Below are 22,851 nucleotides of genomic sequence, written 5' to 3' on the forward strand. Positions count from 1 at the left end.
CCACCACATTGCACCGTCCCCATCCCCACACCCCGCCCATCACATAGCCCCGCCCCATCCCCTCCCCTAAGCACCGCCCACCGCATAGCACCGCCCCTATACCCTTCTCCAAGCCCCGCCCATCACATAGCCCCGCCCCTATATCCTTTCCCTGGCCCCGCCCACCTCGTAGCTCCTCCCCATACCCTTCGCTAAGCCCCGCCCCTTCTCCCGCCCCACCGCCTCTACTCTCCCCGCCCCATCGGGCGTCCTCCTTCCCCATTGGCTCCGCCGGTACCACGTGACGCGTGGCGTGGGCGTGGCCGGGCGGGGGCGGGGCGCGGGCCGGCGGCGGCGGCGGCGGCGGCGGCTGCATGTGCGGGCGCGGGGCGGCCGGCGGGGCTGGGCGGGCGGCGCGGAGCGGAGTCGAGCGGGGCAGCACGGCCGGAGCCGGGGCCGGCGAGCAGGTCAGTGCGGGAGGACGGGGGCGGCGGCGGCGGCGGGGAGGCGGCGAGGCGGCGGCACGTGTGGCCGCCCGCGCAACAATGCGGCCCGGTGCGGGGGGGGGGCTGCCGTTCGGGATTCCCCCTCCTTCCCTTCCACCACCGGAGCGGCGCGATCGTGGCGAAGAGGGTGTTGCGATCGCGGCGGGGAGGTCGGGGGGGAAGCCGGACTGTCGCGGTGTGCGGGGGGAGGCCGCGCAGGGCGCTGCGGGCCCGGCCGGTGGGTGGGCGGGCGGGCGGCGTGCGCGGCGCGGTGGCCCCGGAAGCGGGGCGGGGGTGGGTGGGGGGCGTGCACCGTGCCGTAAAATCGGTAGCAACGTGTGGGGGGGGGGCATGTGCGGGGTCTACGGTGCAATAACCCCGGTAGCAGCGGGGGGAGGCAGGGGGCGTGTGCGGGGTGTACGGTGCAGTAACCCCCGTAGCGGGGGGGGGGGGGGGGGGGACATGTGCGTTGGCTGTACGGTGTCATAACCCTGATAGCAGCGTGGGGGGGGCATGTGCGGGTGTACGGTGCAGTAACCTCGGTAGCATCGGGGCGGGGGGGGCATGTGCGGGGTACACGGTGCAGTAACGCCGGTAGGAGCGGGGCGGGGGGGGGATCCGTGGACCGTGCCATAGCCCGGTAGCATCGTGGGAGGGTCTTTGTGGGGGGGCCGTGCACCGTGCGATAACCCCGGTAGCTGCGGGGGGAGGCATGTGCGGCGGCTGCGCGGTGTCATAACCCCCGGTATCAGCATGAGGGGAGCCGTGCACGGTGCAGTAACCCCGGTATCATCGCGGCGTGGGGGGGCATGTGCGGGGTACACGGTGCAATAACCCCAGTAGCAGCATGGGGCGGGGGGGGGGGGCGGGCATGGGGCTATAACTCCGGTACCAGCATGTGAGGGGCAGTCTGGGGGGTGCACAGTGCGACAACCCCGGTGGCTGCTTGGGAGCAGGGGTGGGCGTGTGTGGACGGTGCCATAGCCCGGTAGCAGGAATCGGGGGGGGGGGGGGGGGGGGGGGGGGTGCGTTTTCGGGGTCCAAGGGGCCTTGGTTCCTTCAGGAGACCGGACGCTGGGCTCCGTGTTGCGAGGGGCCCGGGAGGAAGCGCGTGGTCCGTGCTGTCTGGTCCTGGCATCCCAATGGATGCTTCCCGCCTCTTGGCAAGAATGTCTCTTGGCCTCAGATGATATGGGGCTGCGCTCGCCGCATCAGCAGTTCGTAGAATCACAGAATGATTCGGGTTGGAAGGGACCTTAAAGGTCATCTAGTTCTAAACACCCTGCCATGGGCAGGGACACGTCCCACCAGACCAGGCTGCTCCAAGCCCCATCCAGCCTGGCCTTGGACACCTCCAGGGATGGGGCAGCCACAGCTTCTCCGGGCAACCTGGGCCATGCTCGGCACTGGTGAGGCCCCACCTCAAATGCTGTTTCCAATTTTGGGCTCCTCACTTACAAGAAAGACACTGAGGTGCTGGAGCGGGTCCAGAGAAGGGCAATGAAGCTGGTGAGGGGTCTGGAGAACAAGTCTTATGAGGAGTGCCTGAGGGAGCTGGGGGTGTTCAGCCTGGAGAAAAGGAGGCTGAGGGAAGACCTTCTCGCTCTCTACAACTACCTGAAAGGAGGGTGTGGAGAGGTGGGGGTTGGTCTCTTCTCCCAAGAAACAGGCAATAGGATAAGAGGAAACGGCCTCAAGTTGCACCAAGGGAGGTTTGGGGTAGATATTGGGAAAAATTTCTTCACCGAAAGGGTCGTCAAGCATTGGAACAGGCTGCCCAGGGAAGTCACCATCCCTGGAGGTGTTTAAAAGACATGTAGATGTGGTGCTGAGGGGCATAGTTTAGTGGTGGACATAGTAGTGTTAGGTTAGTGGTTGGACTTGGTGATCTTAAAGGTCTCTTCCAACCTAAACGATTCTATGATTCTATATTTTAGCATGTTTCCATTAAGCTAACGAGCCTTTCACTGGTCTGGACATAGCTTGGGATCTTTGGGAGGCTGGTGGGCCCTGCTGCAGGAGCAGGCAGGTCGCGTAGCAGGAGAACACCGCATGCCGCAGGTAAAATGGATTTTGCATGCGACTGGAATTACTAATCCAAGCAATTAGCTGGAATCTGGCAAGTTTGCGCTGCTGCCAATTTCCAGTTAATTTGGTTACGGCTTCGTCTTTCTGCTCAAAGGAGCTGAAACGTAAACTGGGCGACTGAGTGTCTGGAGCTGCTGGGTTGGTTTTACGCGCATCCTTCTTGCTAAAGGAGATTCGTCAAGAAAACAGAGCTTTAATGAAGTCGTGTGTTTATTGATAGCAGTGGAAAAAGAGTAGTGTGGATAAATGGGGCTGGTGACTTGTTGGAATACTAAATATCCTGCATCTCCCTACCCTGTTGTGAGCTGGATTTAAATTCCACTGTTATAATGATTGTTAATATTTTGGTTGTATTGTTGCTAATAGCGTATATCAAAAATGCTGCAGGTGGAACATCCAGGAACTTAATAGTGTGTTGTCACTAGGCTTCAGAGTTAACCATCCATGTACTGGCTATCAGGGGCTGTTGCACAGTCCCTGACACAGCCGCTTTTGGGGGACATCGGATGCTCGTCACGGCCGCCAAATTTGACACGTGGGAAGCGGAGGAAGAGACTTTTAACCTCTAGTCAATGCTCCAACCTGAAATTCGTTCCTTTGGGAAAAGTGATGCTTCTGTTAACTTTGACGAGACTGAAAATGGTTGCGTTACTGGAGCCCCGCGAGCCTTCGCCACGTTAGATGTGCTTACGGAGAGCGCTGCTTGCAGGAGCAAAAAAGCTTTCCTTGCAGCTATTTTAGTTTTATTTTGATGCGCGTCTCGATAGCTCAAAAATCACTCGCTGGCTTTCAGGTGAGGCGAGGCGGTCCCTGATGAGAGGCTGGGATCGGCCTCTCAAGTGCATTTCTTTGATTTGACGGCAGAAGTGCCCATAGAAACGTCAAAAAAAAAAAAAAAAAAAACAACCCAGCATTTAGGCACGTTTCCAGCTTAATCATCCCCTGCAAGCGATGGAAATCAGTGGCTTGAAATCCAACAGCACTTGATATTAAAATAGCAAACAGTAAACATGGGCTCCTATCAATAACTTTAATTATGGTTTGGGTTTTGTTTTAAATAGGCACACGTTGCCATAGGGAAATAAAAGTTTAGCATCCAGACGCGCTCAGCGGGGTGGTAGCGTCTTTGGATGTGGCGTAACATGCTTTTATAGCATAAATTAAAATAAAAGAGGGTTTTAGCGGCATAGCCTGCTGTTGTGTAAGAAAATTGCAAACTTTTGGGCTGAGACCGCGTGGTTTCTGGGCACTGTGTGCCGCCGCATGTTGGCGTTCCTGGGCAGCTTCGGATGAGGAGAGCAAGTTTTACCGCTCCGGAGCTGAACCCCGCTGGTGTTTTCCAACCATAAAACGAAGTGCAGAGGAGGTTTTGTGCGTGCCACTGGTAGCCAAACCGAAAGCAAAAATAAACACCCACAAAAGCATTATTTTTTTTTTTTTTTCCTGGTCATTGACAGAAAAGGAAAGTGCTGGGCCGGTGTGAAGTCCCATCTTCGCTACGCTCCGAACCTGGAAAATACAGACTAAAGCACACGGCAGGAGCGTGCATGGCTCCCCCGCGCATTTTGCATCTTTTCTTTTTCCCCCCTCTTGATTTTATCCAAATTTAAGGGAGGGAAGCAACACCCCTCTGTCCATTAAAAGTTCATTTTTGCCAAGTTACGCCACTTTGTGACCACGAGACGCGACCGGATTCCTGTGGCAAGGAGCCCTTAAAATTTCAACAGCTCTACCTATAAATATAGTCGCCGTGAAAGGCAATCCGGCTTTAAAAAAAAAAAAAAAATAAATGCTCTTTTTTTAGTCCCGCTGTATCTGCCTGACTTTAGTGCAATGCAATGCGTCTACAGCCGGGCGGTGAAGGCGAGGCAGCGTGGAGCATTGGGTTTCTTAATTCCTCTTGCTAATTTAGGTGAAGAATGGGTGCAGGTGGAGGAGAAAACATGAAAAAAATATTCATTTTTGTTGTCCTGAAGATTTTTAGGGGGTGGGAGGGTGAGGCTGGCTCTGTGCAGCCACGCGGCTTTTGCAGAGGGACCTTTGCTGATGGGTTGGTCCTGGTGGGACCCCAGGAGCTGCTGCACCGTGGGGCGACACAGGATGGGGGAAGAAGTAGCCTGGAGCATCTTTTGGGTGCGAAGCAATGTCCTGGGTGAAAATTAAAGCAAAAAAAAAAAAAAAATTAAATCATTAAATAAAGAAAGAAAAAAGCTGGTTCCCATCTCACCCTGGAGGCTCACTTGGCTGCTCTCTGATGCAACCGTGGCTGCTCGGGGGCTGGTTTTGGGCATGCCCAGGGTATTCCTTTTATTTATATATATATGTATATTTATATATGTGTGTGTATATGTAGGTGTATGCATATATGTATGTATGTGCATATATATATGCACAGGACGTTCTTCTGGATGCTCCTTCAAGCTGATGGGGACCTCCCACCAGCCCCACATGATGCAGTGGGGCGATGGGCCACCACGCGCATCCCGGTGGAGAAGACACCGCTGCCTGCAGGGCTGGGATTTAACTTGAAAAAAAAATAAAAAGGAGGGGTGGTTTTGCAGCTTAGCGATGCTTTTCTGTGTGCCTTGCGCGGGCAAAAAAAAATCCACTTTTGCGGCGTGAAGCCCTCGGTCACCTTGTGAAAAGGAACTGCTGGGGTGGGGTTTGGGATGGGGCACAGGTTGGAAAATGGGTGGGGGATGTCGAGGGGGTGAATTGCTGCGTGTGCAGTTTGAGAAACGCTGAGCCGGGGCTGCGCGGGAGCTGCAGACAGGATCCTCACGTGACCGTCTGAATTTCAGACGATTGCTGGACCACTTTGCCAACAGCCTCTCGCGGCTCATCAGCTGCAATATCGCTTCTTCCCCCCCCCCAGTCTCCTTTTTTCTGTTCTTTTCTTTCCTTCCCCCTCCCTGCCCCATCTCCAAGCCGAAGCAGGAGGGATGAGTACGACACGGAGGGTGGCTGCAGCTGCGCAGGGTCTGTATCCAAACGGTTTCCTGAAAGGCAAGTTTGTGGGGTTTGTGCTGTTGGGGTTTTTTTTTTTTTTTATATTAAAAATATTTTTTCACTGCGGGTCTCTCGTATCTGGGCTGTTTGGATGTCAGGTTTAGTTTCCCATGACATCGAGCGATCAGAGGAGGGGGGGAAAGGAGGGGCTGAATGCTGTTTTTTTTTTGTTTGTTTGTTTCTTTCTTTACGTGCAGATCTCTGCAGCGGTATCGCAGCCGATCGATGGTAAATGCGTTCCCTCTCATCTTTGCGATAGTTCTCGGCGATTTCCTCTTTTGCGTCACTGCAGTTAATAAGATGTTTAACTTGAGAGCTGGGGGCGATGTGGCGTGTTATCGTGTTGCAGGGAAGAGGCGGGGGGCGGGGGAGGAATGACGGGCTCCCGCACAGACTTGTGCTGGGGAAGATCGTATCGATCCAACAACCTTTCAGGCTGGGGAGAACAGCTGGGTTTGGAGTCAAACCGGTGCCTTTCACCCTTGTTGAACCTGACCCGGCTGCATCTAAGTTTTTTCAATTTTATTATGACAATGATAATTTTTCCTTCTAAGACTGAGAGAAACAACTCAATCCTCTGTATCTGCTGCAGTGCCGGAGTCAAGGGTACACACCTTAATTATTTTCTTTAATTTTTTTTTTAAGCAGACTATGCCTGCTTGGCTGGTCTTTTACCTTTTTCTTTTTTCGACTTATTTTTTGGTTACATGAAGCACTGATGGCTTTTTTTGTCCTGATTTTGGGGTGCCAACAGCAGGCGTGGTGCCTGCAGAGCTAAAGACCTCTCCAGGAGGGCTTTTGACCATGTGTTTTGAGTCCTGTGTGTGTCTCTGGTTGATGATAGAGTTAATAAAGAGTCACCGTTGAACGCGCCTTGACCAGAAATAGAGTCCCTCCCTGCCGTGGTTTGCAAGGCCAACTTGTCGAGAGCAGGCGAGTTGGTCAATAAACGCTCCGAGCAGCACCCTTGGGACTTTTGCACCGAAATGGAAACGCCTGTGTCCTTCAGCCCTTCCCTCCGTGCCAAGTTGTTTTCTTCCCCCCCCTTCCTTCGCCAACTTGCCACTCAAACCCTCTCCTTTCTGCTGTGTTTTTCCACAAGTGTCTTTCGAGCATGACAGTGGGGAGAAGAAAGATGGTATGGGGCCACAGTTGCTGCGACGTGGGGGGCTGATGACTATCAGCCCAACCCTTGCCTGTGGCTTTTGGGGGGGGGTCCCCTTTGCTCCAGGTGACTTGGCTGGCTGTGCGGTGCAGGTGGGTTGGCATCCGGCAGCGGTTGGGCGTGGGGCTGCCTCTACCCACCACCAGAACCATCTCACCTGCCTGCATTTCTTCCAGGGCTACCACCTCATCTCAAGGGTTTGAGTCGTATAGCCCGGCCAGGGTGACCAAGGTGTCCCCGTGTAGGTGTGGAGCAGAGAAGGGCTCCGTAACCCTCTCAGGGCAACGGGGTGGGGAGGGGGGCATGGAGGTTTTGCAAGAGGAACAACCACAGCTCCGGTGGTGGCATCTTCCAGTCTTCAAGCAGGACCTGTTGCTCGCAGTCCTGCCGGCGCTTAGCTGCGTGCTTGCCGTCAGTGATTTTGCTCAATAACCCCTTTTTTTTTTCTTTTTTTTTTTTTCTTAAGATCAAAATGCTTCTTAAAAAGCAGCGCGCCACCAATACATTGGGACGTTGACTTGGTTTTTGGAGCGTCACAACCTCCCAGCTCTGCTATTGCTCCGGGGAAGAAGCAATGCGCTTGGGTGCAATTTTCCGCCCTCAAGGGAACGCGGTCTTAAATAACCCCACCACATCCCAGTTGCTGGATGCGGGAGATAATTTTTCTTGCTTTTCCAAAGCACAACAGCCCTCTCCCTGCTGCTCCTGCAACCTGGGGTGAGGAGAAATTTGGGTGCAACTCGGAGCTGGTTCGGCACATGTTCCCAAGCTGGGCGGCCACCCGGGGCCCACTTCATGCGAACGGGGTCAGCAGCTGGGAAATTGCAGAGCAAAGTGCCTCCCTGGTAATTCCCAGCTGCCATTAAAGCGGCTTTAAAATAAATTCCCTCAAAGAGCAATTCCAAGTATTTGAGGGTTTGAACTTTTCCGGAGAAGGGTTTGGGAGCTGCCGGCTACCGCGCTGCACCCCTGGCACGGTGAGGAAAGGCGCTGGGGGAATTGCCCTGATTATCCCAACGTCTAGAAAACACTTTTTAAAAATGTATACGTTATGTTTGTTTATTATCTGTGCGTGCAACACAGTGATCAGAAACGGAGCGCTGCTGGAGGCAAAGCTTGCGTTAAGCCGGGAAGGCGGGATGCTGAGCAGTGTCTTGGGATGCAGGCGATGCCGGGGCTCGGCGAACCTCACCGTGTCCTCGTACCTGGCCGCCAGCGCTTACCCGGGGCCGGGCGCCCCTCGCCGTGCATTCCTCGGCCGGCTCTGCTTGGTAACACGGGCACAACAGAAAACAAACTTTACAGCGAGCTTTGCTCTCCCAGAGCCCCTGATGCTTGCTTTTTTTTTTTTTTTTTTTAAATACTTTGGAGCAATGTGGTCTTTTTTTTCTTTTTTTTTTTTTTTTTTCTCATGCTCATGAAAATTCTCATACCAAACTAGTAACCTCTGCTGCCCCCGGTTCATTATTCTTTAAGGTGGCGTTAGGGGGCATTTAAGGGGAGGCTTGTCCAGCCCGGCTTCCCAGCCTCTGCATCCCCTCCTCGTTTGTACCCCGGCAGTGCCAAATTGCAGTGTCGTGCTTGCTTATGTGGCGGGCAGAAAAACAGGGATTTTGGTCAACAAACAGGAAAATTTGTCTCATCCGCACTTTCCCCCCACCTCCCCCGCCCCCGAAAGGCTCTGGATGTCCCTGCGCTGATACTCCCCAGGGTGATGCATCCCCCGGGGGGTACAACCTGCCGGTGATGGGGCTGTCCCCGTGAGGCTGGGTACCCCGAGCTGGGGACAGCCAAGCCTTTCCTTGCAAGGACGGTGCTGGGCTCCTGCCCAAGTCCCTTTCCAGGGCCCTGCCACCACTGCAAGCACGGCCAGGCTGAAGGCTGGCGATTAAACCCATGGTCCGGGTCACCTCCTGCCACTCTCAGCGCCCCAAACGATGGGGACGCTGATGGTGGGGATGCTGATAGCAGGGCCTCGTACAGGCAGGGAGCTTGCACCTCTGTGTGGACCTTCAAAGGGCTTGGGGATAAACTGAGCCGGTTTGGGGTAAAACCACCCTAGAAACCCCGGGTTTCCTCCCCACGCACCCTTTATTGGGTGGCTCAGCCCGCTCCCAGTTCAAACCGATTTTGTTTGCGGGCTCTGCTTTGCTCTGGCAGCTTCTTAATTAAGTTTCTATCGCATATATAAATTTTTAAATATTTTTTTTCCTGGGTGGACGTGGCGGGGCTGTCTCCTGAGGCAGGTGAAAACACATCTTGCTGCTTAAGGACAGGTAGGGAAACCTGCAAATTGCAGAGGGAGGTTTGCCACGCGTGGGACAGCAGTGGGTCCAATCCCAGCCCAAAGTCCCATCCACCAGACCACACACTTAGTTCTCTTTTTTTTTTTTCCCTTTCTTTTTTTTTTTTTTTTTTTTTTTTTTTTCCTCCAAGACTAATCCCTCCAGCCCCTTAGGCTTTTTTGTTGTTGTTGTTGCTCCTCTCTGAATTCCTTCTAATTTGCAGGCTGGCTGCCAGCATACAACGCGCTATAAAAAGGGGACTTGTTCTTCAAGCTTCCCTCCGGTACGCAGCATTTGCACAAATAGCAACACGCTTGACGAGTAGGTCCGATTCCCCCTGCTATTACCGAAATGCTCATCGGGTGCTCGGGGAGTAGAGCCGCTGTCTTAAGACAAGCCAAGTAGAATTACACGGAGGGCCCTGAGCCCAAGTCCCAGCCGGTGTTTAAGCTCCTGTCAGCTGGAAAAACGCAGCCGGGGCTTTTTATTTTACTCCCTGTGCAGCTTTCTTCTCTCCCAGAGCAAGCAGATGTGGTTGGCATCCCTCGGTACCCCACCAGCGCAGGTATGGCTGCCGGGCGGGATGCGGGCTGGGGCAGAAGACCCACATCCTGCTGAAGCCAGCCCCGGAGGCCGCCACCGATTTTTGGCTGGTTTGGAGGCCGATCCTCCCCGCCGTTACAGGCAGCCGTGATGCAAACCCCCTGCCAGCTTCCTTCTTAAAACTAATGAGCCGTTTGACCCTGGCGAGTCCTCCGGGAAAGCCGCTGCCGGAGCCTTGCTGCTCGCACGGATGCAAACTGCTCTCGTTTCCAGCTTAAATTTATTTGTGGATGACTCGTACCCATTTGGCCTCGTTCTTCTTGTACCCGCGCTGGCTTTTAGCTCGGGTGGCGTTTTTCCCTGCTCTGGTATTCATCCTCTGGCAGGCTGTACCACGCGCTGGGGGTCTGCCAACCTAAATAAGGCCATTTTTCCTGGTTGAGAATGGATGGAGGGGGCGTAAGAGCATCGAGGCTTCCCCATCATGGAATGGTTTGGGTTGGAAGGGACCTCAAAGATCATCTGGTTGCAACCCCCTGCCATGGGCAGGGACACCTCCCACTAGACCAGGTTGCTGAAAGCCCCATCTAACCTGGTCTTGATCCATCCCTGGGGTGGAGACGGCCTCAGCAGCTCACATCTGTAGCTCATCCTCTTGTCAACAGAGGAAAACCAACCATGCCAACGGGCACAAGCTGGAACACAGGAAGTTCCATCTCATCATGAGGAGGAACTTCTTTCCTTTGAGGGTGGCAGAGCCCTGGCACAGGCTGCCCAGAGAGGTGGTGGAGTCTCTGTCTCTGGAGACATTCCAAACCCTCCTGGACGTGTTCCTGTGCAACCTGCTCTGTGTGACTCTGCTCTGGCAGGGGTTGGACTAGATGATCTCCAGAGGTCCCTTCCAACCCCGTCCATTCTGTGATTCTATGCAGACTCTCCACATTCTCACCAGTGATGGTCCCAGCCTGCAGAAGGACACCCTGACCATCCTCACAATTTGAAGCTATCTAATTTCATTAGCATGCTCCTCTTTTGCAATGCCGTTTTGGTGGAGGATGAGGTTGTGTTTTTTTCTGACGGCAGCCTTCGGTGATGCCCTTCCCTCTCCTTTGGGTTGGCAACCTCAGGTAGCGGCAGGAGCGCTCGTGCTCCCGGCCGTGCTGATCTCAGCCCTGGCCTTTCTGAAGCCGAAGTTTTCTGTGCACGGCTGTGCCAGGTGCTTTGCTCAAAGGCTGAAGTGGATTTACAACACCTAAGTTCATCAGAGCAAAATATGCTCTAGGTGAACCTGCTTTGGCAGGGGGGTTGGACTAGATGGTCTCCAGAGGTCCCTTCCAACCCCTGCCATTCTGTGATGCGCGTGCCTCCTTACCACCTTTTCGGGCACGTTGGACCATCTGGGGTGCAATACTTTTTGATTTAAAGCCCTTTGAAGGGGGAGTTTGAGGCTTTGTAGATGAGACCTTGCAAAACTCTGTGCTCAGAGCGGCGGCTGGGAGCTTGCTCGGGTGTAGAAGGAGCTGCGAGGTGTTTGCTTTCCCCCCCAAGGGTGGTTATTTCTCACCTTGGGGTCTCATTTCCTCCGCGTGTTCTTTTCCCTGCCACATTCAACCTCTTTGGTGCAAGTTTTCTTTGCACACGGATGCCTTTTTCCACTTTCTGTGGAAGCTCTGTGCTTATTCCTGGTGATGCTGGGATGCTGGTTGGCCCGTCCCAGTTTGGACCCCTGCCTTCTCCTTGGCAGGCAGAGCCCAGCTGATACCTTCGATGGAAAGAAAGATGCTCCAGGTGCCATCACTCACCAGCTCCTTACTTTCTCCAAGTTAGTTCCTTTAGTTAGAAACGTATTTTTGTTTATTTTTTTTTCCGTGCTGCCTAATCTAAACTGCATCAACGTGTGTCCATTTGAGGCAGGATTTTATATTCCCCCGCAGAGTCCTTCCATCACGCCATGCCCTCATTAAACCAGGCGTAAATTGGCATCATCGAGGCGGAGCTGGGCTCTGCGGTTATTAGCAGGATTATTCTCATCTCTCACGGTTTCCAGCGAAGCTGCTGGGCTGGCACAACGCAATTCCCCCTAACGCTCGCCTCCGCTGTCGGGGAGAGCGATGCTAATCTGGCACCGAGGATCAGCAGCAGATCCTGGGGAGAAACCAGCGGACCTTTCCACGTTAAGTGATTATTTTTTTTTGACCCCGAGCTCCTCTTCTCCAGGCCGTGGCTGTTTAGTACATCACGTCGGGCATTAACTTTCCACCCTGAGTTTTTGAGCAGCCCATGGGCTCCTTCGCCGCCGCAGCTCCAGCACCGGAGTGCATCGCACCGTGCGCTTGTCGATGGTATTGCTGGTTTTGCTTTTTGCATTGTGTTTTCTCACCGCCTAAATCAGCATCCACGGCTTCCAGCACTCATGGTGGGTGCAGCTGGGCATTTTCTCCCTGCAGTCAATCGTCCTCCTTCCTCTCTCCCCGTTTATTTGCTTTCTTGCTGTATTTGGAGCCAGGGGTGGTCAGTGCTTGTTTTGCAACCTTCTGCTCCTGTTATTCATTTCGTAGAAACGAAGGGGAAGGAACCACAAGCAATAAAGGGCCCGAGGTTTGAGGACTGGCTGTTTATTTGTCAAAGCTAGAAATGCAGTGGCTGAAGAGGACAAGAGGAAACCTCGGTGCAAATGTACCTCAATTAAATTCAGTCTTGCGTAAGTTAAAACTTGGGGGGGGGAGCATAGCTGTAGCGGCTGGACGGGGGGATTTCCTCCTGCTGTAGTTTCACGTGGAGGTGTTAATCACTACCATTATTGCAAGTAACATTTTAGTTTTGCCTTTTGCACCTCATTTTTGCGTGCCCCGGGCTGGTTTTCCCGCACCGTGCCTGCCTGGCGCTGGGGGAGCAGTGGTGCCCATCTCCATGGCATCCTGACACTCCTTGCAGTGGGGTTGCGCGCGGCTGGTGGCAAGTGGGTGGCTATAAACCAGCCCCAGGGGGGCCAATACTGGCAAGGAGGCTGAGGCTGGCCATTAGCTGCTGGGGAGAGAGGATGAGGAGCAGCGGTGTCTTAGATGCCAAAGCCAGAGATGCTCTGAAGCCGAAGAAGGACCAAAATCAGTGTCTGGGTCATTCAAGAGGGTTTGAGGACCACTTAAGATCTTCTCCCTCGGAAGCAGCAATTACCAAATGAAAGGGAACGTCTTCAACCAGGCGTTTTGGAGCATCTGTTTTGAATTTTGCGCATGCGTTTGGGGAAGGGGGGAAGGCCACTCTCTGGGTCGATGGCTGGGCAAGGCGGAGGGTGTCCTTTAGGGGATGCAGCTGGCCACTTACAAAATGCGTTTTGACACCAGGAGTGATTTCCACATCTCTCGTCCTTTTCGGACTGCCTCATCAATAACTTTCCAAAGCTGGGCACGAGCTGGATTTCTGCTCGTGGGAGGGCGAGGGGCCATCTCCGCACAAAGCGGTGAGCGGGGGAGATGCACACGCGGTTTTCTTTTTCCATTTTGCCCCTCCTCGCTGCAGAGGAGGCATTGGCATGTAATTACCGCCGGCTTTAATCCAGCCAGACCAACTGTCTTTCTGGCAAACGTAAATACAATAGGAGCCAAAGGTTATTGCACGCCCTAAATAAAACCATTACAGCCCCAGGGCCTCACCCAAGCCCAGTCTGCAAAGCATCCAGGGCCAGCTTGGTTCAGTTTTCCTGAGCCCAGAAGACTTGGTTTGATGACAATTACCCATAACTTTGTGGTTTTTTCTTACTTTCCCCCTGCAAAGCCACCTGCACATTTGTGGCCACTGTGACACCTGCCAGGAGCAGCACATCTGGCCGGCGTTAGCGAGCTCGCTGCGGGATGCGCTTGGTTCAGGGTTTTCTTGCTAAAATTATTAGCGGCTTTAATTGAAACCAGAGGCGGGCAAAGGCACGTCACAGGGACGCGCACGGCTCAGCCCGGTGCGTGGCTGTCATCAGCATCCTGGCAAACCGCTGCCAGATGCAACCCGATGTCCTGCCCATCGGTGGGATGGATGGAGATGTCATGCAAGGTCCCACTTAGCCTGGAGGAGCCGCCCAGGAGCCCAGCACATCCCACCAGGCTTTTCTTCCACCTACTGCTCTGAACTAGGGCTTACTCCGAAACCTGGAGGATTTAACTTTCTGTCCCCGAGCAAATACGGCCCCAAGTGATGCAAATGCATGACCTCACCCAAATCTCAAGAAGAGGTAAATATTGCATCACGCAGAGCATGCTCTTATCCTTTGCCCCAGTCTGAGAAGCTCTGCCCGAGTCCACCCTGCTGCAGGGACAGGCCAGGCCAGGGAGGAGGTATATGGTGCGAAAAGCTTTCACCTCATCACCCGGTTTAATTATCAGTGTCTCGGCATTTGCAATGTGATGGATGATTGTCCATCCCCTGTGCAAGGCTGCTCTGGCCACTGGGGTCCCCAAAGGGATGCCAGCGGCAAGGAATTGGGTTTCACAACCCATCTTTCCACGCTCCCAGAAGATTACTGGAGGGAGAGGAATGTGCCGGAGAAAATATCCCAACTGCTGTTAAAAGGCATGGCTTTCTCTGCCCCTTTCCAGGACAGCCGTTCCTCCACCACACCAGACACCCTCCTCCGGCTGGCAGCGCCCGCTGGAGCCAGCCCCGTGTCACCTCCCCGTGTCACCCTGGGGTGCCTTTGCCCTCCTGGCCTCCCCTTCATGTGCAAATAATTGCAGTTGTGATAAGCAGGCTCTTTATGAAGAAACTCTTTGCTTTTCCCTCACAGTGCTCCCGGGACAGAGCTCAGTCACTTTATATCTGGACAATAAATCTCCAGGACACACCCTCCACGCAAGGCGGGAATAATGGGCCTGCCAGATGCTTGTTCTGTCTGGGTGAAGAGCACGCCAGCCAGTTGCAGCATCTGTAAATCATTTTCCAGGAGAGCCCAGGCAGCGCAGGAGTCTCACTTAAATCCCTTTTTTTCCAACCCTTTTGAATCATGGCGAAGGTTTCTGGGCTGCACAGAGCAGAAACATCTGTGAGCTGCGGCAGCCCACGGTGAAAGATGCATCCCACACGTCTTGGGAGGAAGATGAAGAAGTCTCCCTCCATGGTCTTTCTGCTTCTGTAAGGCATGAAATCCTTGCCAGCAAAGGTTAAGATAGTCCATTTTCTTGGCTCCGCTCTTTACATCTGCTATTGCTTCAAAATGGTGGGAGCATCAGATGATGAGATGTGGTCCTCGGCGGTGGAGGGCACTGGGGAAGCTTGAACTGGTTTGGTGTTGGGTCATCTCCTCCTGGCTGATAGGACATGGAAAAGGCTGAAAGTAGGGATGGCTTTCTCTGATGTGCCTTCTCTGTTGGGTCTTCTTTTGGGACTCCATGACCCCAGTCCATGTGTTTTGCCTCCAGCAAGAACTCTACAAGTTCTCCACAGAAGATTTCATTGCATCTGTGGTTGATGGCTGGGCCGTTGCACTCACCCTGGTTTCTCTCCCAGGCTAGTTACAAGCCTCTTGGACTCTCTCAGGCAGCTTTGGCAGGTCTCTGCTTTTCTAACCCCAGTGCTGGGGAGCCCTGGCCACAACCATAAAGTCTTTCCCCAGCTATTAGAAAGCGGTTACACTCCTTACGTGTCTTTAAATTGCCAGAAGCTGGTAAGTGGACGGGTCCTACACAAATAAACTTCTCAAGGGCAGGGAGTGAAAATATCCCTGGGCTTGTTTGGTGGAAAAAGGTTAACCAGCTTGAAGTCTATGAATTGCTGCTGACCCGACTTTGTTGACAAAATATGGTGTTATTAATTGGAGTTGCAGGCAAACCGCCTGGGGATATTTAGGAGGAACTCGTCTATCACAAGGGCTGAGATCTCCCTGGGAGAAGATCTGGCAGGGCTCTTTGGAGATGCACCTAGGGTCTTGGCCATGGTTTGGGGTTTTATTGGTGAGGATGTGGTCCCACAGTGGCTACGGGACCGTGGGGATTCACCGATGGTGGAGCTATGGCAGTTAGAGAAGGACAGGAGAAGCCCACCAAGAAGCCAGGCACCAGGTGACTCCTTCAGGGCGAGTCTCTGTTGATCTAGTTGAAGATGTCCCTGCTCATTTCGCAGGGGGGTTGGACTAGATCACCTTTAAAGATCCCTTCCAACTCAAACTATTCTATGATGACTATAATGAGACTCCTGGGTCCCTAAATTCAGGTTTCTGCTCTCAAGCTGAATCCTACCCATAGCATCATTGCCTGGGCAAGAGCAACAGCATCTTGGTGAAGGTGAAGTTCAGGAGTGTGACCTGTGCTGCTCCCAGCGTGGTCCTCAATCTCAGCAGCTGCTGACCACTGTGTTGGTGTGGGAGACGCTCACTGTCACCCTGCTGTTCCCCCAGCCCTGTGACTTATTTTAGACCATGGCAGGGCAGTGGTCGATACGTGGCCCGGTTGTACATCGCAGCATTTCAACCGATCAAGAGCCACCGTCGCGGCAGCCAAGCCTGGCAAGCTCCAGCACCGGCTGCTCCCGTCGCGGCTGCAAGTTCATTCACAGCCTCTCACGGCAGCGTGTGATGAACAGCTTGCTTCCCTCGGCCTGGAAGCGAGCAGAAGAACCCATGCTGGCGCTGTCCCAAGACAGAAGCTATGGGAATCCTCCTCGACAGCGTGACAGCAAACGCTCATCTTGAGCGGGACTGGTGCTGGGAGGCTCTCACCTAACAAGCCCACGGCAAAGCCTGTCCCGTTGCAGGAAGAGCTTGCCGTGGGCTGCCAGGTTTCCTGCATTTGCGTGACTAAGCTCATTGGAAAGTACCTTCAGTGCATGCCAGGGTGGTGGAAGTTGGCCTGCCAGCAAACAAACATGCCAGTGCTTGCCCCAGCATGCTTTGAGGAGGTGGGTAGCACCTATTGGAGATGGGCAACGGGGCTGTGCCCTCTCCTCAGATTCCCTAAAAGGCTGACAAACACCTCCAAGGTAATAAGGTCAGCCACATTTAGGTGACACGTCATATGAGTGATGGGTGGTCCTCAAGGGCTGCCAGGTCCCTGGTAGCTCCAAGGCTGAAGCCCCGTCTTCTGGGATACTCAGCCTTGCTGAATTTGTAGAATCACCATAGAATGATTAGAGTTGGAAGGGACCTTAAAGATCATCTAGTTCCAACACTTTCCACTAGACCAGGTTGCTCAAAGCCCCATCCAGCCTGGCCTAGAACACCTCCAGGGATGGGGCAGCCACAGCTTCTCTGGGCCACCTGTGCCAGTGTCTCACTACCCTCAGAGGAAAGAATTTCTTCCTAATATCTAATCTTAATCTACCCTTTTTCAGTTTACAGAATCACAGAATGGTTTGGGTTGTAAGGGATCTTAAAGACCATCTAGTTCCAACCCCCCTGCCATGGGTAGGGACACCTCCCACTAGACCAGGTTGTTCAAAGCCCCATCCAACCTGGCCTTGAACACCTCCAGGGATGGGGCATTGACAACTTCCCTGGGCAACCTGTTCCAGTGCCTCACCACCCTCACAGGACAGAATTTCTTCCTGATACCCAATCTAAATCTACGCTCTTTCAGTTTGAGGCTGTTACCCCGTGTCCTGTCATAACACTCCCTGATAAAGAGTCCCTCTGCATTTTTCCTGTAGCCCCTTTAGATACTGGAAGGGGCTCTAAGGTCTCCCCAGATCTTCTCTTCTCCAGGCTGAACAACCCCAACTCTCTCAGCCTGGCCTCATAGCAGAGGCGCTCCAGCCCTTGGATCATCTTCGTGGCCCTCCTCTGAACTCAATTCAACGGGTCCATGTCCTTCTGATGTCGGGGGCCATGCGAGCATGGCCTGGGAGGGCCAACGAGAGCAAGATCCGTATTCCTGTTCCTCTTGCGCAGCCTCTTGGCACAGTCTTGGCAAGGGTGAAGTGGCTGCAGGGGTGGAGCAGTCCGTCAGGCAGGAATTCGGAGCAGCTTGACCGTTCTCTGCAGAGCAGCCATGGCAAGCAGCCCACGTTTCACAAGTGGGGTTTTCCCATCAGGCTCTCCATCTGCTATAAATAACAGGAAACGTTTTGTCGTTTTCTGCTCCAGAGAAGGTCAGGAGCTAAATTCTATGGTCTTCAGAGCTTTAATGAGATTGGAGATTTATGTGGTATACCCAGAAGTCCCCCAGGGCTGCCTGCCTGGGGATGTTTGGTTCCTTGGATGGAGAAGTCTTGAGCCCAGCCTTTGACAATGTTAACCTTAGCCACTCTTTGTAAGATGTCGTGTCCTGCTAAATCTTCCACGTGCTCTTCATCTCCAAGATGGAATGTTAACTCTGGGATCACTGCTTACAAGATGTTTGAACCATCTTCTATCTGCGGTAGGAAAAGCTTCTACCATGGATCCCAGGATGGACACAGGGACGCCAGCCACTAGTCTCATGGCCTTGCATCTTGCCTGACTCGTCAGCTCTTGGTATTCTACTCATGGTGGGCAAATTCCTAAAATTTTCCCTTTGCCTTCCCCATCAAGGAAGCTGGTCCTTCTTGAATCTCCTCTGGGACTGGTGGACCAGCTGTTTGACTCCTGGGTGGTTGGTCTCTGATGGCCAGACCATTGCATTTACCAGTGTGTTCCTACAGCAGGGGAATAAAGTGTCCCCAACAAATGGCAGAAGACTTTAGGAAGCCCTCAGTGCAAACTCATTTTCTAGCTTTTATTCAAATTAAAGTATTCACCTTGCAATCTCCTCCCAAACCAATACTTAGTCAAACTTGAGGTGAAACTACTCATGCAGTGCTCTGTCATCTCCATTATTGAGGTGTACTCCTTGTGCCTGTCTCCGTCAGCTGGTAGGATCCTACCTTCTTCAAGGTTGCTGTCTTCCGTCTTCATGGCTAGGATTTTCATTAAGACCATGATGCCAAGGGGTAGTTGGAAAGGTCCTAAGGCCTCAGCAGAAACGGATCAAAATAACCTATTTCCATTGCAGTGATGTTTGCACAGCAAGGCTGGGAGTTATCATAGAATCATAGAATGTGTTGGGTTGGAAGGGAACTTTAAAGGTCATCTAGTCCAACCCCCCTGCAGTAAGGAGGGACATCTTCAACTAGATCAGGTTGCACAGAGCAAGCCTGACCCTCTGGAGATCATCTAGTCCAACCCCCCTGCCAGAGCAGGGTCACCTGGAGCAGGTTGCACAGGAACGTGTCCAGGCGGGTTTTGAATGTCTCCAGGGATGGGGCCTCCACCACCTCTCTGGGCAACTTGTTCCAGGTTCCTGTTACCCTGCCATACCTCTTAAACTGGGGAGGTGACTGCCCCATGCTCCTACCATAGTTAGTATAAAGGATGGGGAGATAGCTCCACAAGTTGGTTTGCTCCACATAGATGGCAACTACCCTTTCTCTCTCCATTAATTAGAGAGGGAACGAAGCGCAAAGCCTGAAGGATGCTTGTCTGGGTCTAGCTGGCATGGAAGAAAGTCACGCACACCTTCTCTGGCTGGTGGCAGCAATGGGTCTCCATTGGGGTCCTATTATTTCCCATTGGGCATTCCCAGCTCCTCTCCTCATGATTTACTTGGCTTGTGCTTGCATCAGGATGGAAACCCAACAAATCAAGCGGGAAGATCCAGCCCGAGGAGCTTACTCAGACATCTTGACAGCTTTCCTGGGTCATGGAGAGCCACAGACATCAGTTTTGTGCCGCCTGTCGCCCCAGCAGCCGCACAGGGAGGAGGCAGAGCTGCCGTCTGCCGCCTTTCCCGTTTCCCCAGCAGATCCAGGAATGCTTTGATGTCCGATCCCCCAGCAACAGGATTAACCACCAGTCAGACCCTGCCACCGCCTCCAAATAAATCTCCTAAACTCAGGCAAGCCCTGCGCAGAGGGGTCCCGGCATTCCCCTCTTGTGAAATAAGGGTTAAAAATAGTTTCTCCCCTTGCACCTGCCCCTTCAAAGCCAAGACTGTGTTTTATTTTTACACCCCAGATTTCCTGATGGTTGGCTCCTCTCCTGGAGCGTAGAGGACAGGGACAAACAGAAAAATTGCCCATCTCGGTGCAAAGAAGGTAGGCAGCGTGGAAAGTACTCCTGTACGCATGAGTCGGAAGGGACCCTTCCCACCCTGCCCTCTCCTTCCTATAACCTCATGCTTCGGAACCAAGGCGAAAATGCAGCTCCAGGGATGGTCCTTAGGAAAAATACCATATTTTGATCCTTTTTGCATTGTTTTTAGGCAACCCTTCAAGGGAACGCAAAAATTGAAAATGGAATTGTGCGTTTGTGAGAGTGTTAGATTTGTCTCTAAGGGGTTTTGTGGGTCTAAGGGAGCATCCCCTGCACAGACCTCTGAAGTAGCGAAGGAAGCCTGGCTCAGCCGCGATTAAATGGTTTCAGGGAGGCTCAATTATTTTTTTGTAAAAGCCTGTGTGTTTACATTTCATAAGCTTAGTTTAAAACACGTGTGTATACAAGAGCAGGCTTATTTATAAGGCAGAACAGCCCGCTGTGTCCTTACCTGACTTAAGTGTCAAGGAAGCAGCCTTTTTTTACTTTTCAGAGGCGCAGTTTAGAATAAAACACTGGTTTGCTGCGCGCCAGTGAATCTGCCCAAGAGGAGGTCAAGGCAAGGTCTTGTTTTCTGACTGTAAAAAGCTATTTTGCTTGTTTACGGAGCTTCCTCTTGCCAGCCGTCATTTTAGGTTAATCTGTTAATGACAGCTATAGGTAAAAAAACCTCATGTCTATTCCCCAGAGTCCTGGCAAGCCTGCATTGCCAAAATCCCCAACCAGCCAGGCTTCCCAGCGAACAGCGTTTGGGAACTTTCCATCGGTAAAGCGGGATTTGTTGGGTGACCCTTTCAGTCCCAGTCTTGGCAAGGTTCCTGGCTTCAAATCCCCCGGGGAAATACATGCAAAAGCCTTTTTGGGGGGGGATCTTGGCATTTTCTTGGGGGAAAATTGGCATTTCCCCTTCTCCTGGGGGAAGAACTTTATTCTTGGTTTTAACCGTATGAACTGGCAGCGCACCAGCCTGGTGGCAGGAAGGTGAGGAGCACCTTATAGTGGTGAAGGAAGGATGCAGGTGGATGTTGAAGTATGGTGAGTTGTTCAATATGGACCTTAACGGCAGGGCAGGGAGAGCGAGGAGAGCCCCAGGGAGCTGCTCGTTTACACGGAAGCAAAGCGAAGCTTTGACTGTAGGACATACAATTCATCTTGCACAAGGGAGGAAAAGCCCATGTGTGTTTTTATGCTTATGCTCAGAGATATTTTTCTGCTTCTAGCAAGCTTCCATGAACCACATGGTCCTGGTGGGTATACAGATGAAGACCTAGGAGGTAGGGAGGTGAGCAGATGTCATTTATACCCAGGAAGGGCTGAAGCGGATGTGGCGTGAGGGCTGGTTTCCATCCAGCAGAGCTGTAAACCAAAGCCCTGACCACTGGTGGTTATTTAAAGACTCCCACGGCGCTTCCTGCGATGGGAAGGTGCTTGGCCTACGTTCAGGCTGGGCGACTGCTCTCTGCAAAGCCAAATAAACAGCAGCCACTTGAACTTTCCACCTTGCGGGCTCGGCCGGATGCCTCATCCCCCGGCCACGACCGGGTGCCGCGCCTTGGACGGGCCTTGCGGACAAGACTCCATGGAGGTTTCGGGGTGATGACGGCATCTTGGGGTTGAGGGGTGCTTTTCCCATCACATGAAGGACCCCATGGGATCAGTTTGGTGCTGCTTGGAGCTGAGAGAGGGCATCTCGGAAAGGAGGTCTGTGTCTCCAGGTTGGGCTGGAATGCCCTATGTGTGGGTCTGTGTCCTTCGGCGACCTTGGGCAGGGCAACGAGAGAGCAAATTATATCCTTTAACACCAGACATATACTTAAGATGCTAAATTTCCTGAGGGGAGCAGAATCCAAGTAGCTGGGACCGGGAGTCCCATCTGTCCATCAAGGCTTGTCGGGGACACGTGAATGTGGTGACCTGTTTCATCTGCAGGGCGTCCATGAAGGTGCCAAAGCATCAATGGTGAGATGTCCATCATGAAGCTTCGTCAGTTGGGGAGGTTGGAGGTGGTCCCTTCCAAGCTTAACGTTTCTGTGACAGGCGATATGAAATGTCAGGCGCTCTTCTGTATGTATTTTGGTGCTTTGACTGAGTTGTATTTAAGTGGTGCATGTCTCTCCCCGCTTCTGACCCTTCCCCAGTGTCCTGAGATGTTTCAGCAACTCACATGAACCCTGCGATGGATGCTCCTTCCTCACATCCAGCGGCAGCCTCTCAGCCTGGGAACTTTTGCAAGACTTGGCAGCGGGGCTGTTGCAGGAGTATTTCACACAGGACCCAAAAATATTGCTGTCGGTGCAGCATCGGTCAGCCTGAACGCGGGGTCAGGTCCCTAAGAAATCAGACTGTTGACGAGCAAGCTTGAGCATATTCAAATGTTTCGTCTGATTTTCTTGGACCACAAAGTTTCCAAGGGAGCCAAAAAGCTGGCTGCTCTTCTTGTTGACTTTGCAGAGCAGAAATACAGCCAGGTTCAGTGAAACAAGGAAGCTCGAATTCTTGTATTGGTGTAGCAGAGGGAAAAAAAAAGCTCAATCTGGAAACGCTGAAATGCCCGCGTTAGAGATAAAAGTAAAAGCCCAAGGTGGTGTGCCCTGGCTCTGCTGCCTGCGCTCAGCATCAACGGTGATCGCTCGGGCACGGGGCAGCCCACAACACAATATCTAGCCGCAGGATCAAAATCCTTGCTTGACATCCCTCTGAATTTCTTAGCAAAGAAGCAAATCCAGGGGCATTTCTCTCGATCAAGGTCAACAAGGTGGGTCCACGCAGGCGTTGGGGAGTGCAGATACAAGCCGTGCCGGTACGCGCCGGCACTGAGCACAGGAGACATCAGGCAGGAGCAGAGCATCGCTTTAAACTGCAAATGAACTCTGAAATGACGGCAAGCTCGAAGCAAGCCCGCGTTTCGGGCCAGGCTGGCAATGGATCAGCCCTGGAAAATGAAAGACGAAACTTTCTGACTTGGGTTCAAGTTATGAACTTATAAACTCCCAATTATCTGATTTAATGGACGCAAGCCAGAGAGAAACATTTTTCGAGGCGAGTGTATAGGACAGCTTCCTGAAAATGAACTCGTGGAAAAGGGTGGGATTTGGAGACTAAAAATTTGACTTCAAAATCTGGTAATTTAAAGCTGGATTAATCTCACATGGAGATATCTTGCTGTGGATCCCTGAGCTGCTCTTGAGCATCCTCCATCACGTTGCTCTTTGCTAAACTGTAGGGGCATGACAAATTGCTTCCAAAAGTGAAAATTGAAAAAAATACCAC

At 52.8% G+C, this 22,851-nt stretch overlaps 1 protein-coding gene across 1 annotated transcript in view; it reads left to right on the plus strand.

Moving 5' to 3' along the window:
- The first annotated feature begins 327 nt into the window (after positions 1 to 327).
- The window catches only part of PTP4A3 (protein tyrosine phosphatase 4A3), a 52,416-nt gene continuing 29,892 nt past the window's right edge, over positions 328 to 22,851 (plus strand). Inside the window, exon 1 of the mRNA XM_054192288.1 lies at positions 328 to 446. The gene's annotated coding sequence lies outside the window, so the exon portion shown is untranslated. The remainder of the gene's footprint in view (positions 447 to 22,851) is intronic.

This window comes from Rissa tridactyla, chromosome 2, assembly GCF_028500815.1.
Source record: "Rissa tridactyla isolate bRisTri1 chromosome 2, bRisTri1.patW.cur.20221130, whole genome shotgun sequence".
Taxonomy (NCBI): Eukaryota; Metazoa; Chordata; class Aves; order Charadriiformes; family Laridae; genus Rissa; species Rissa tridactyla.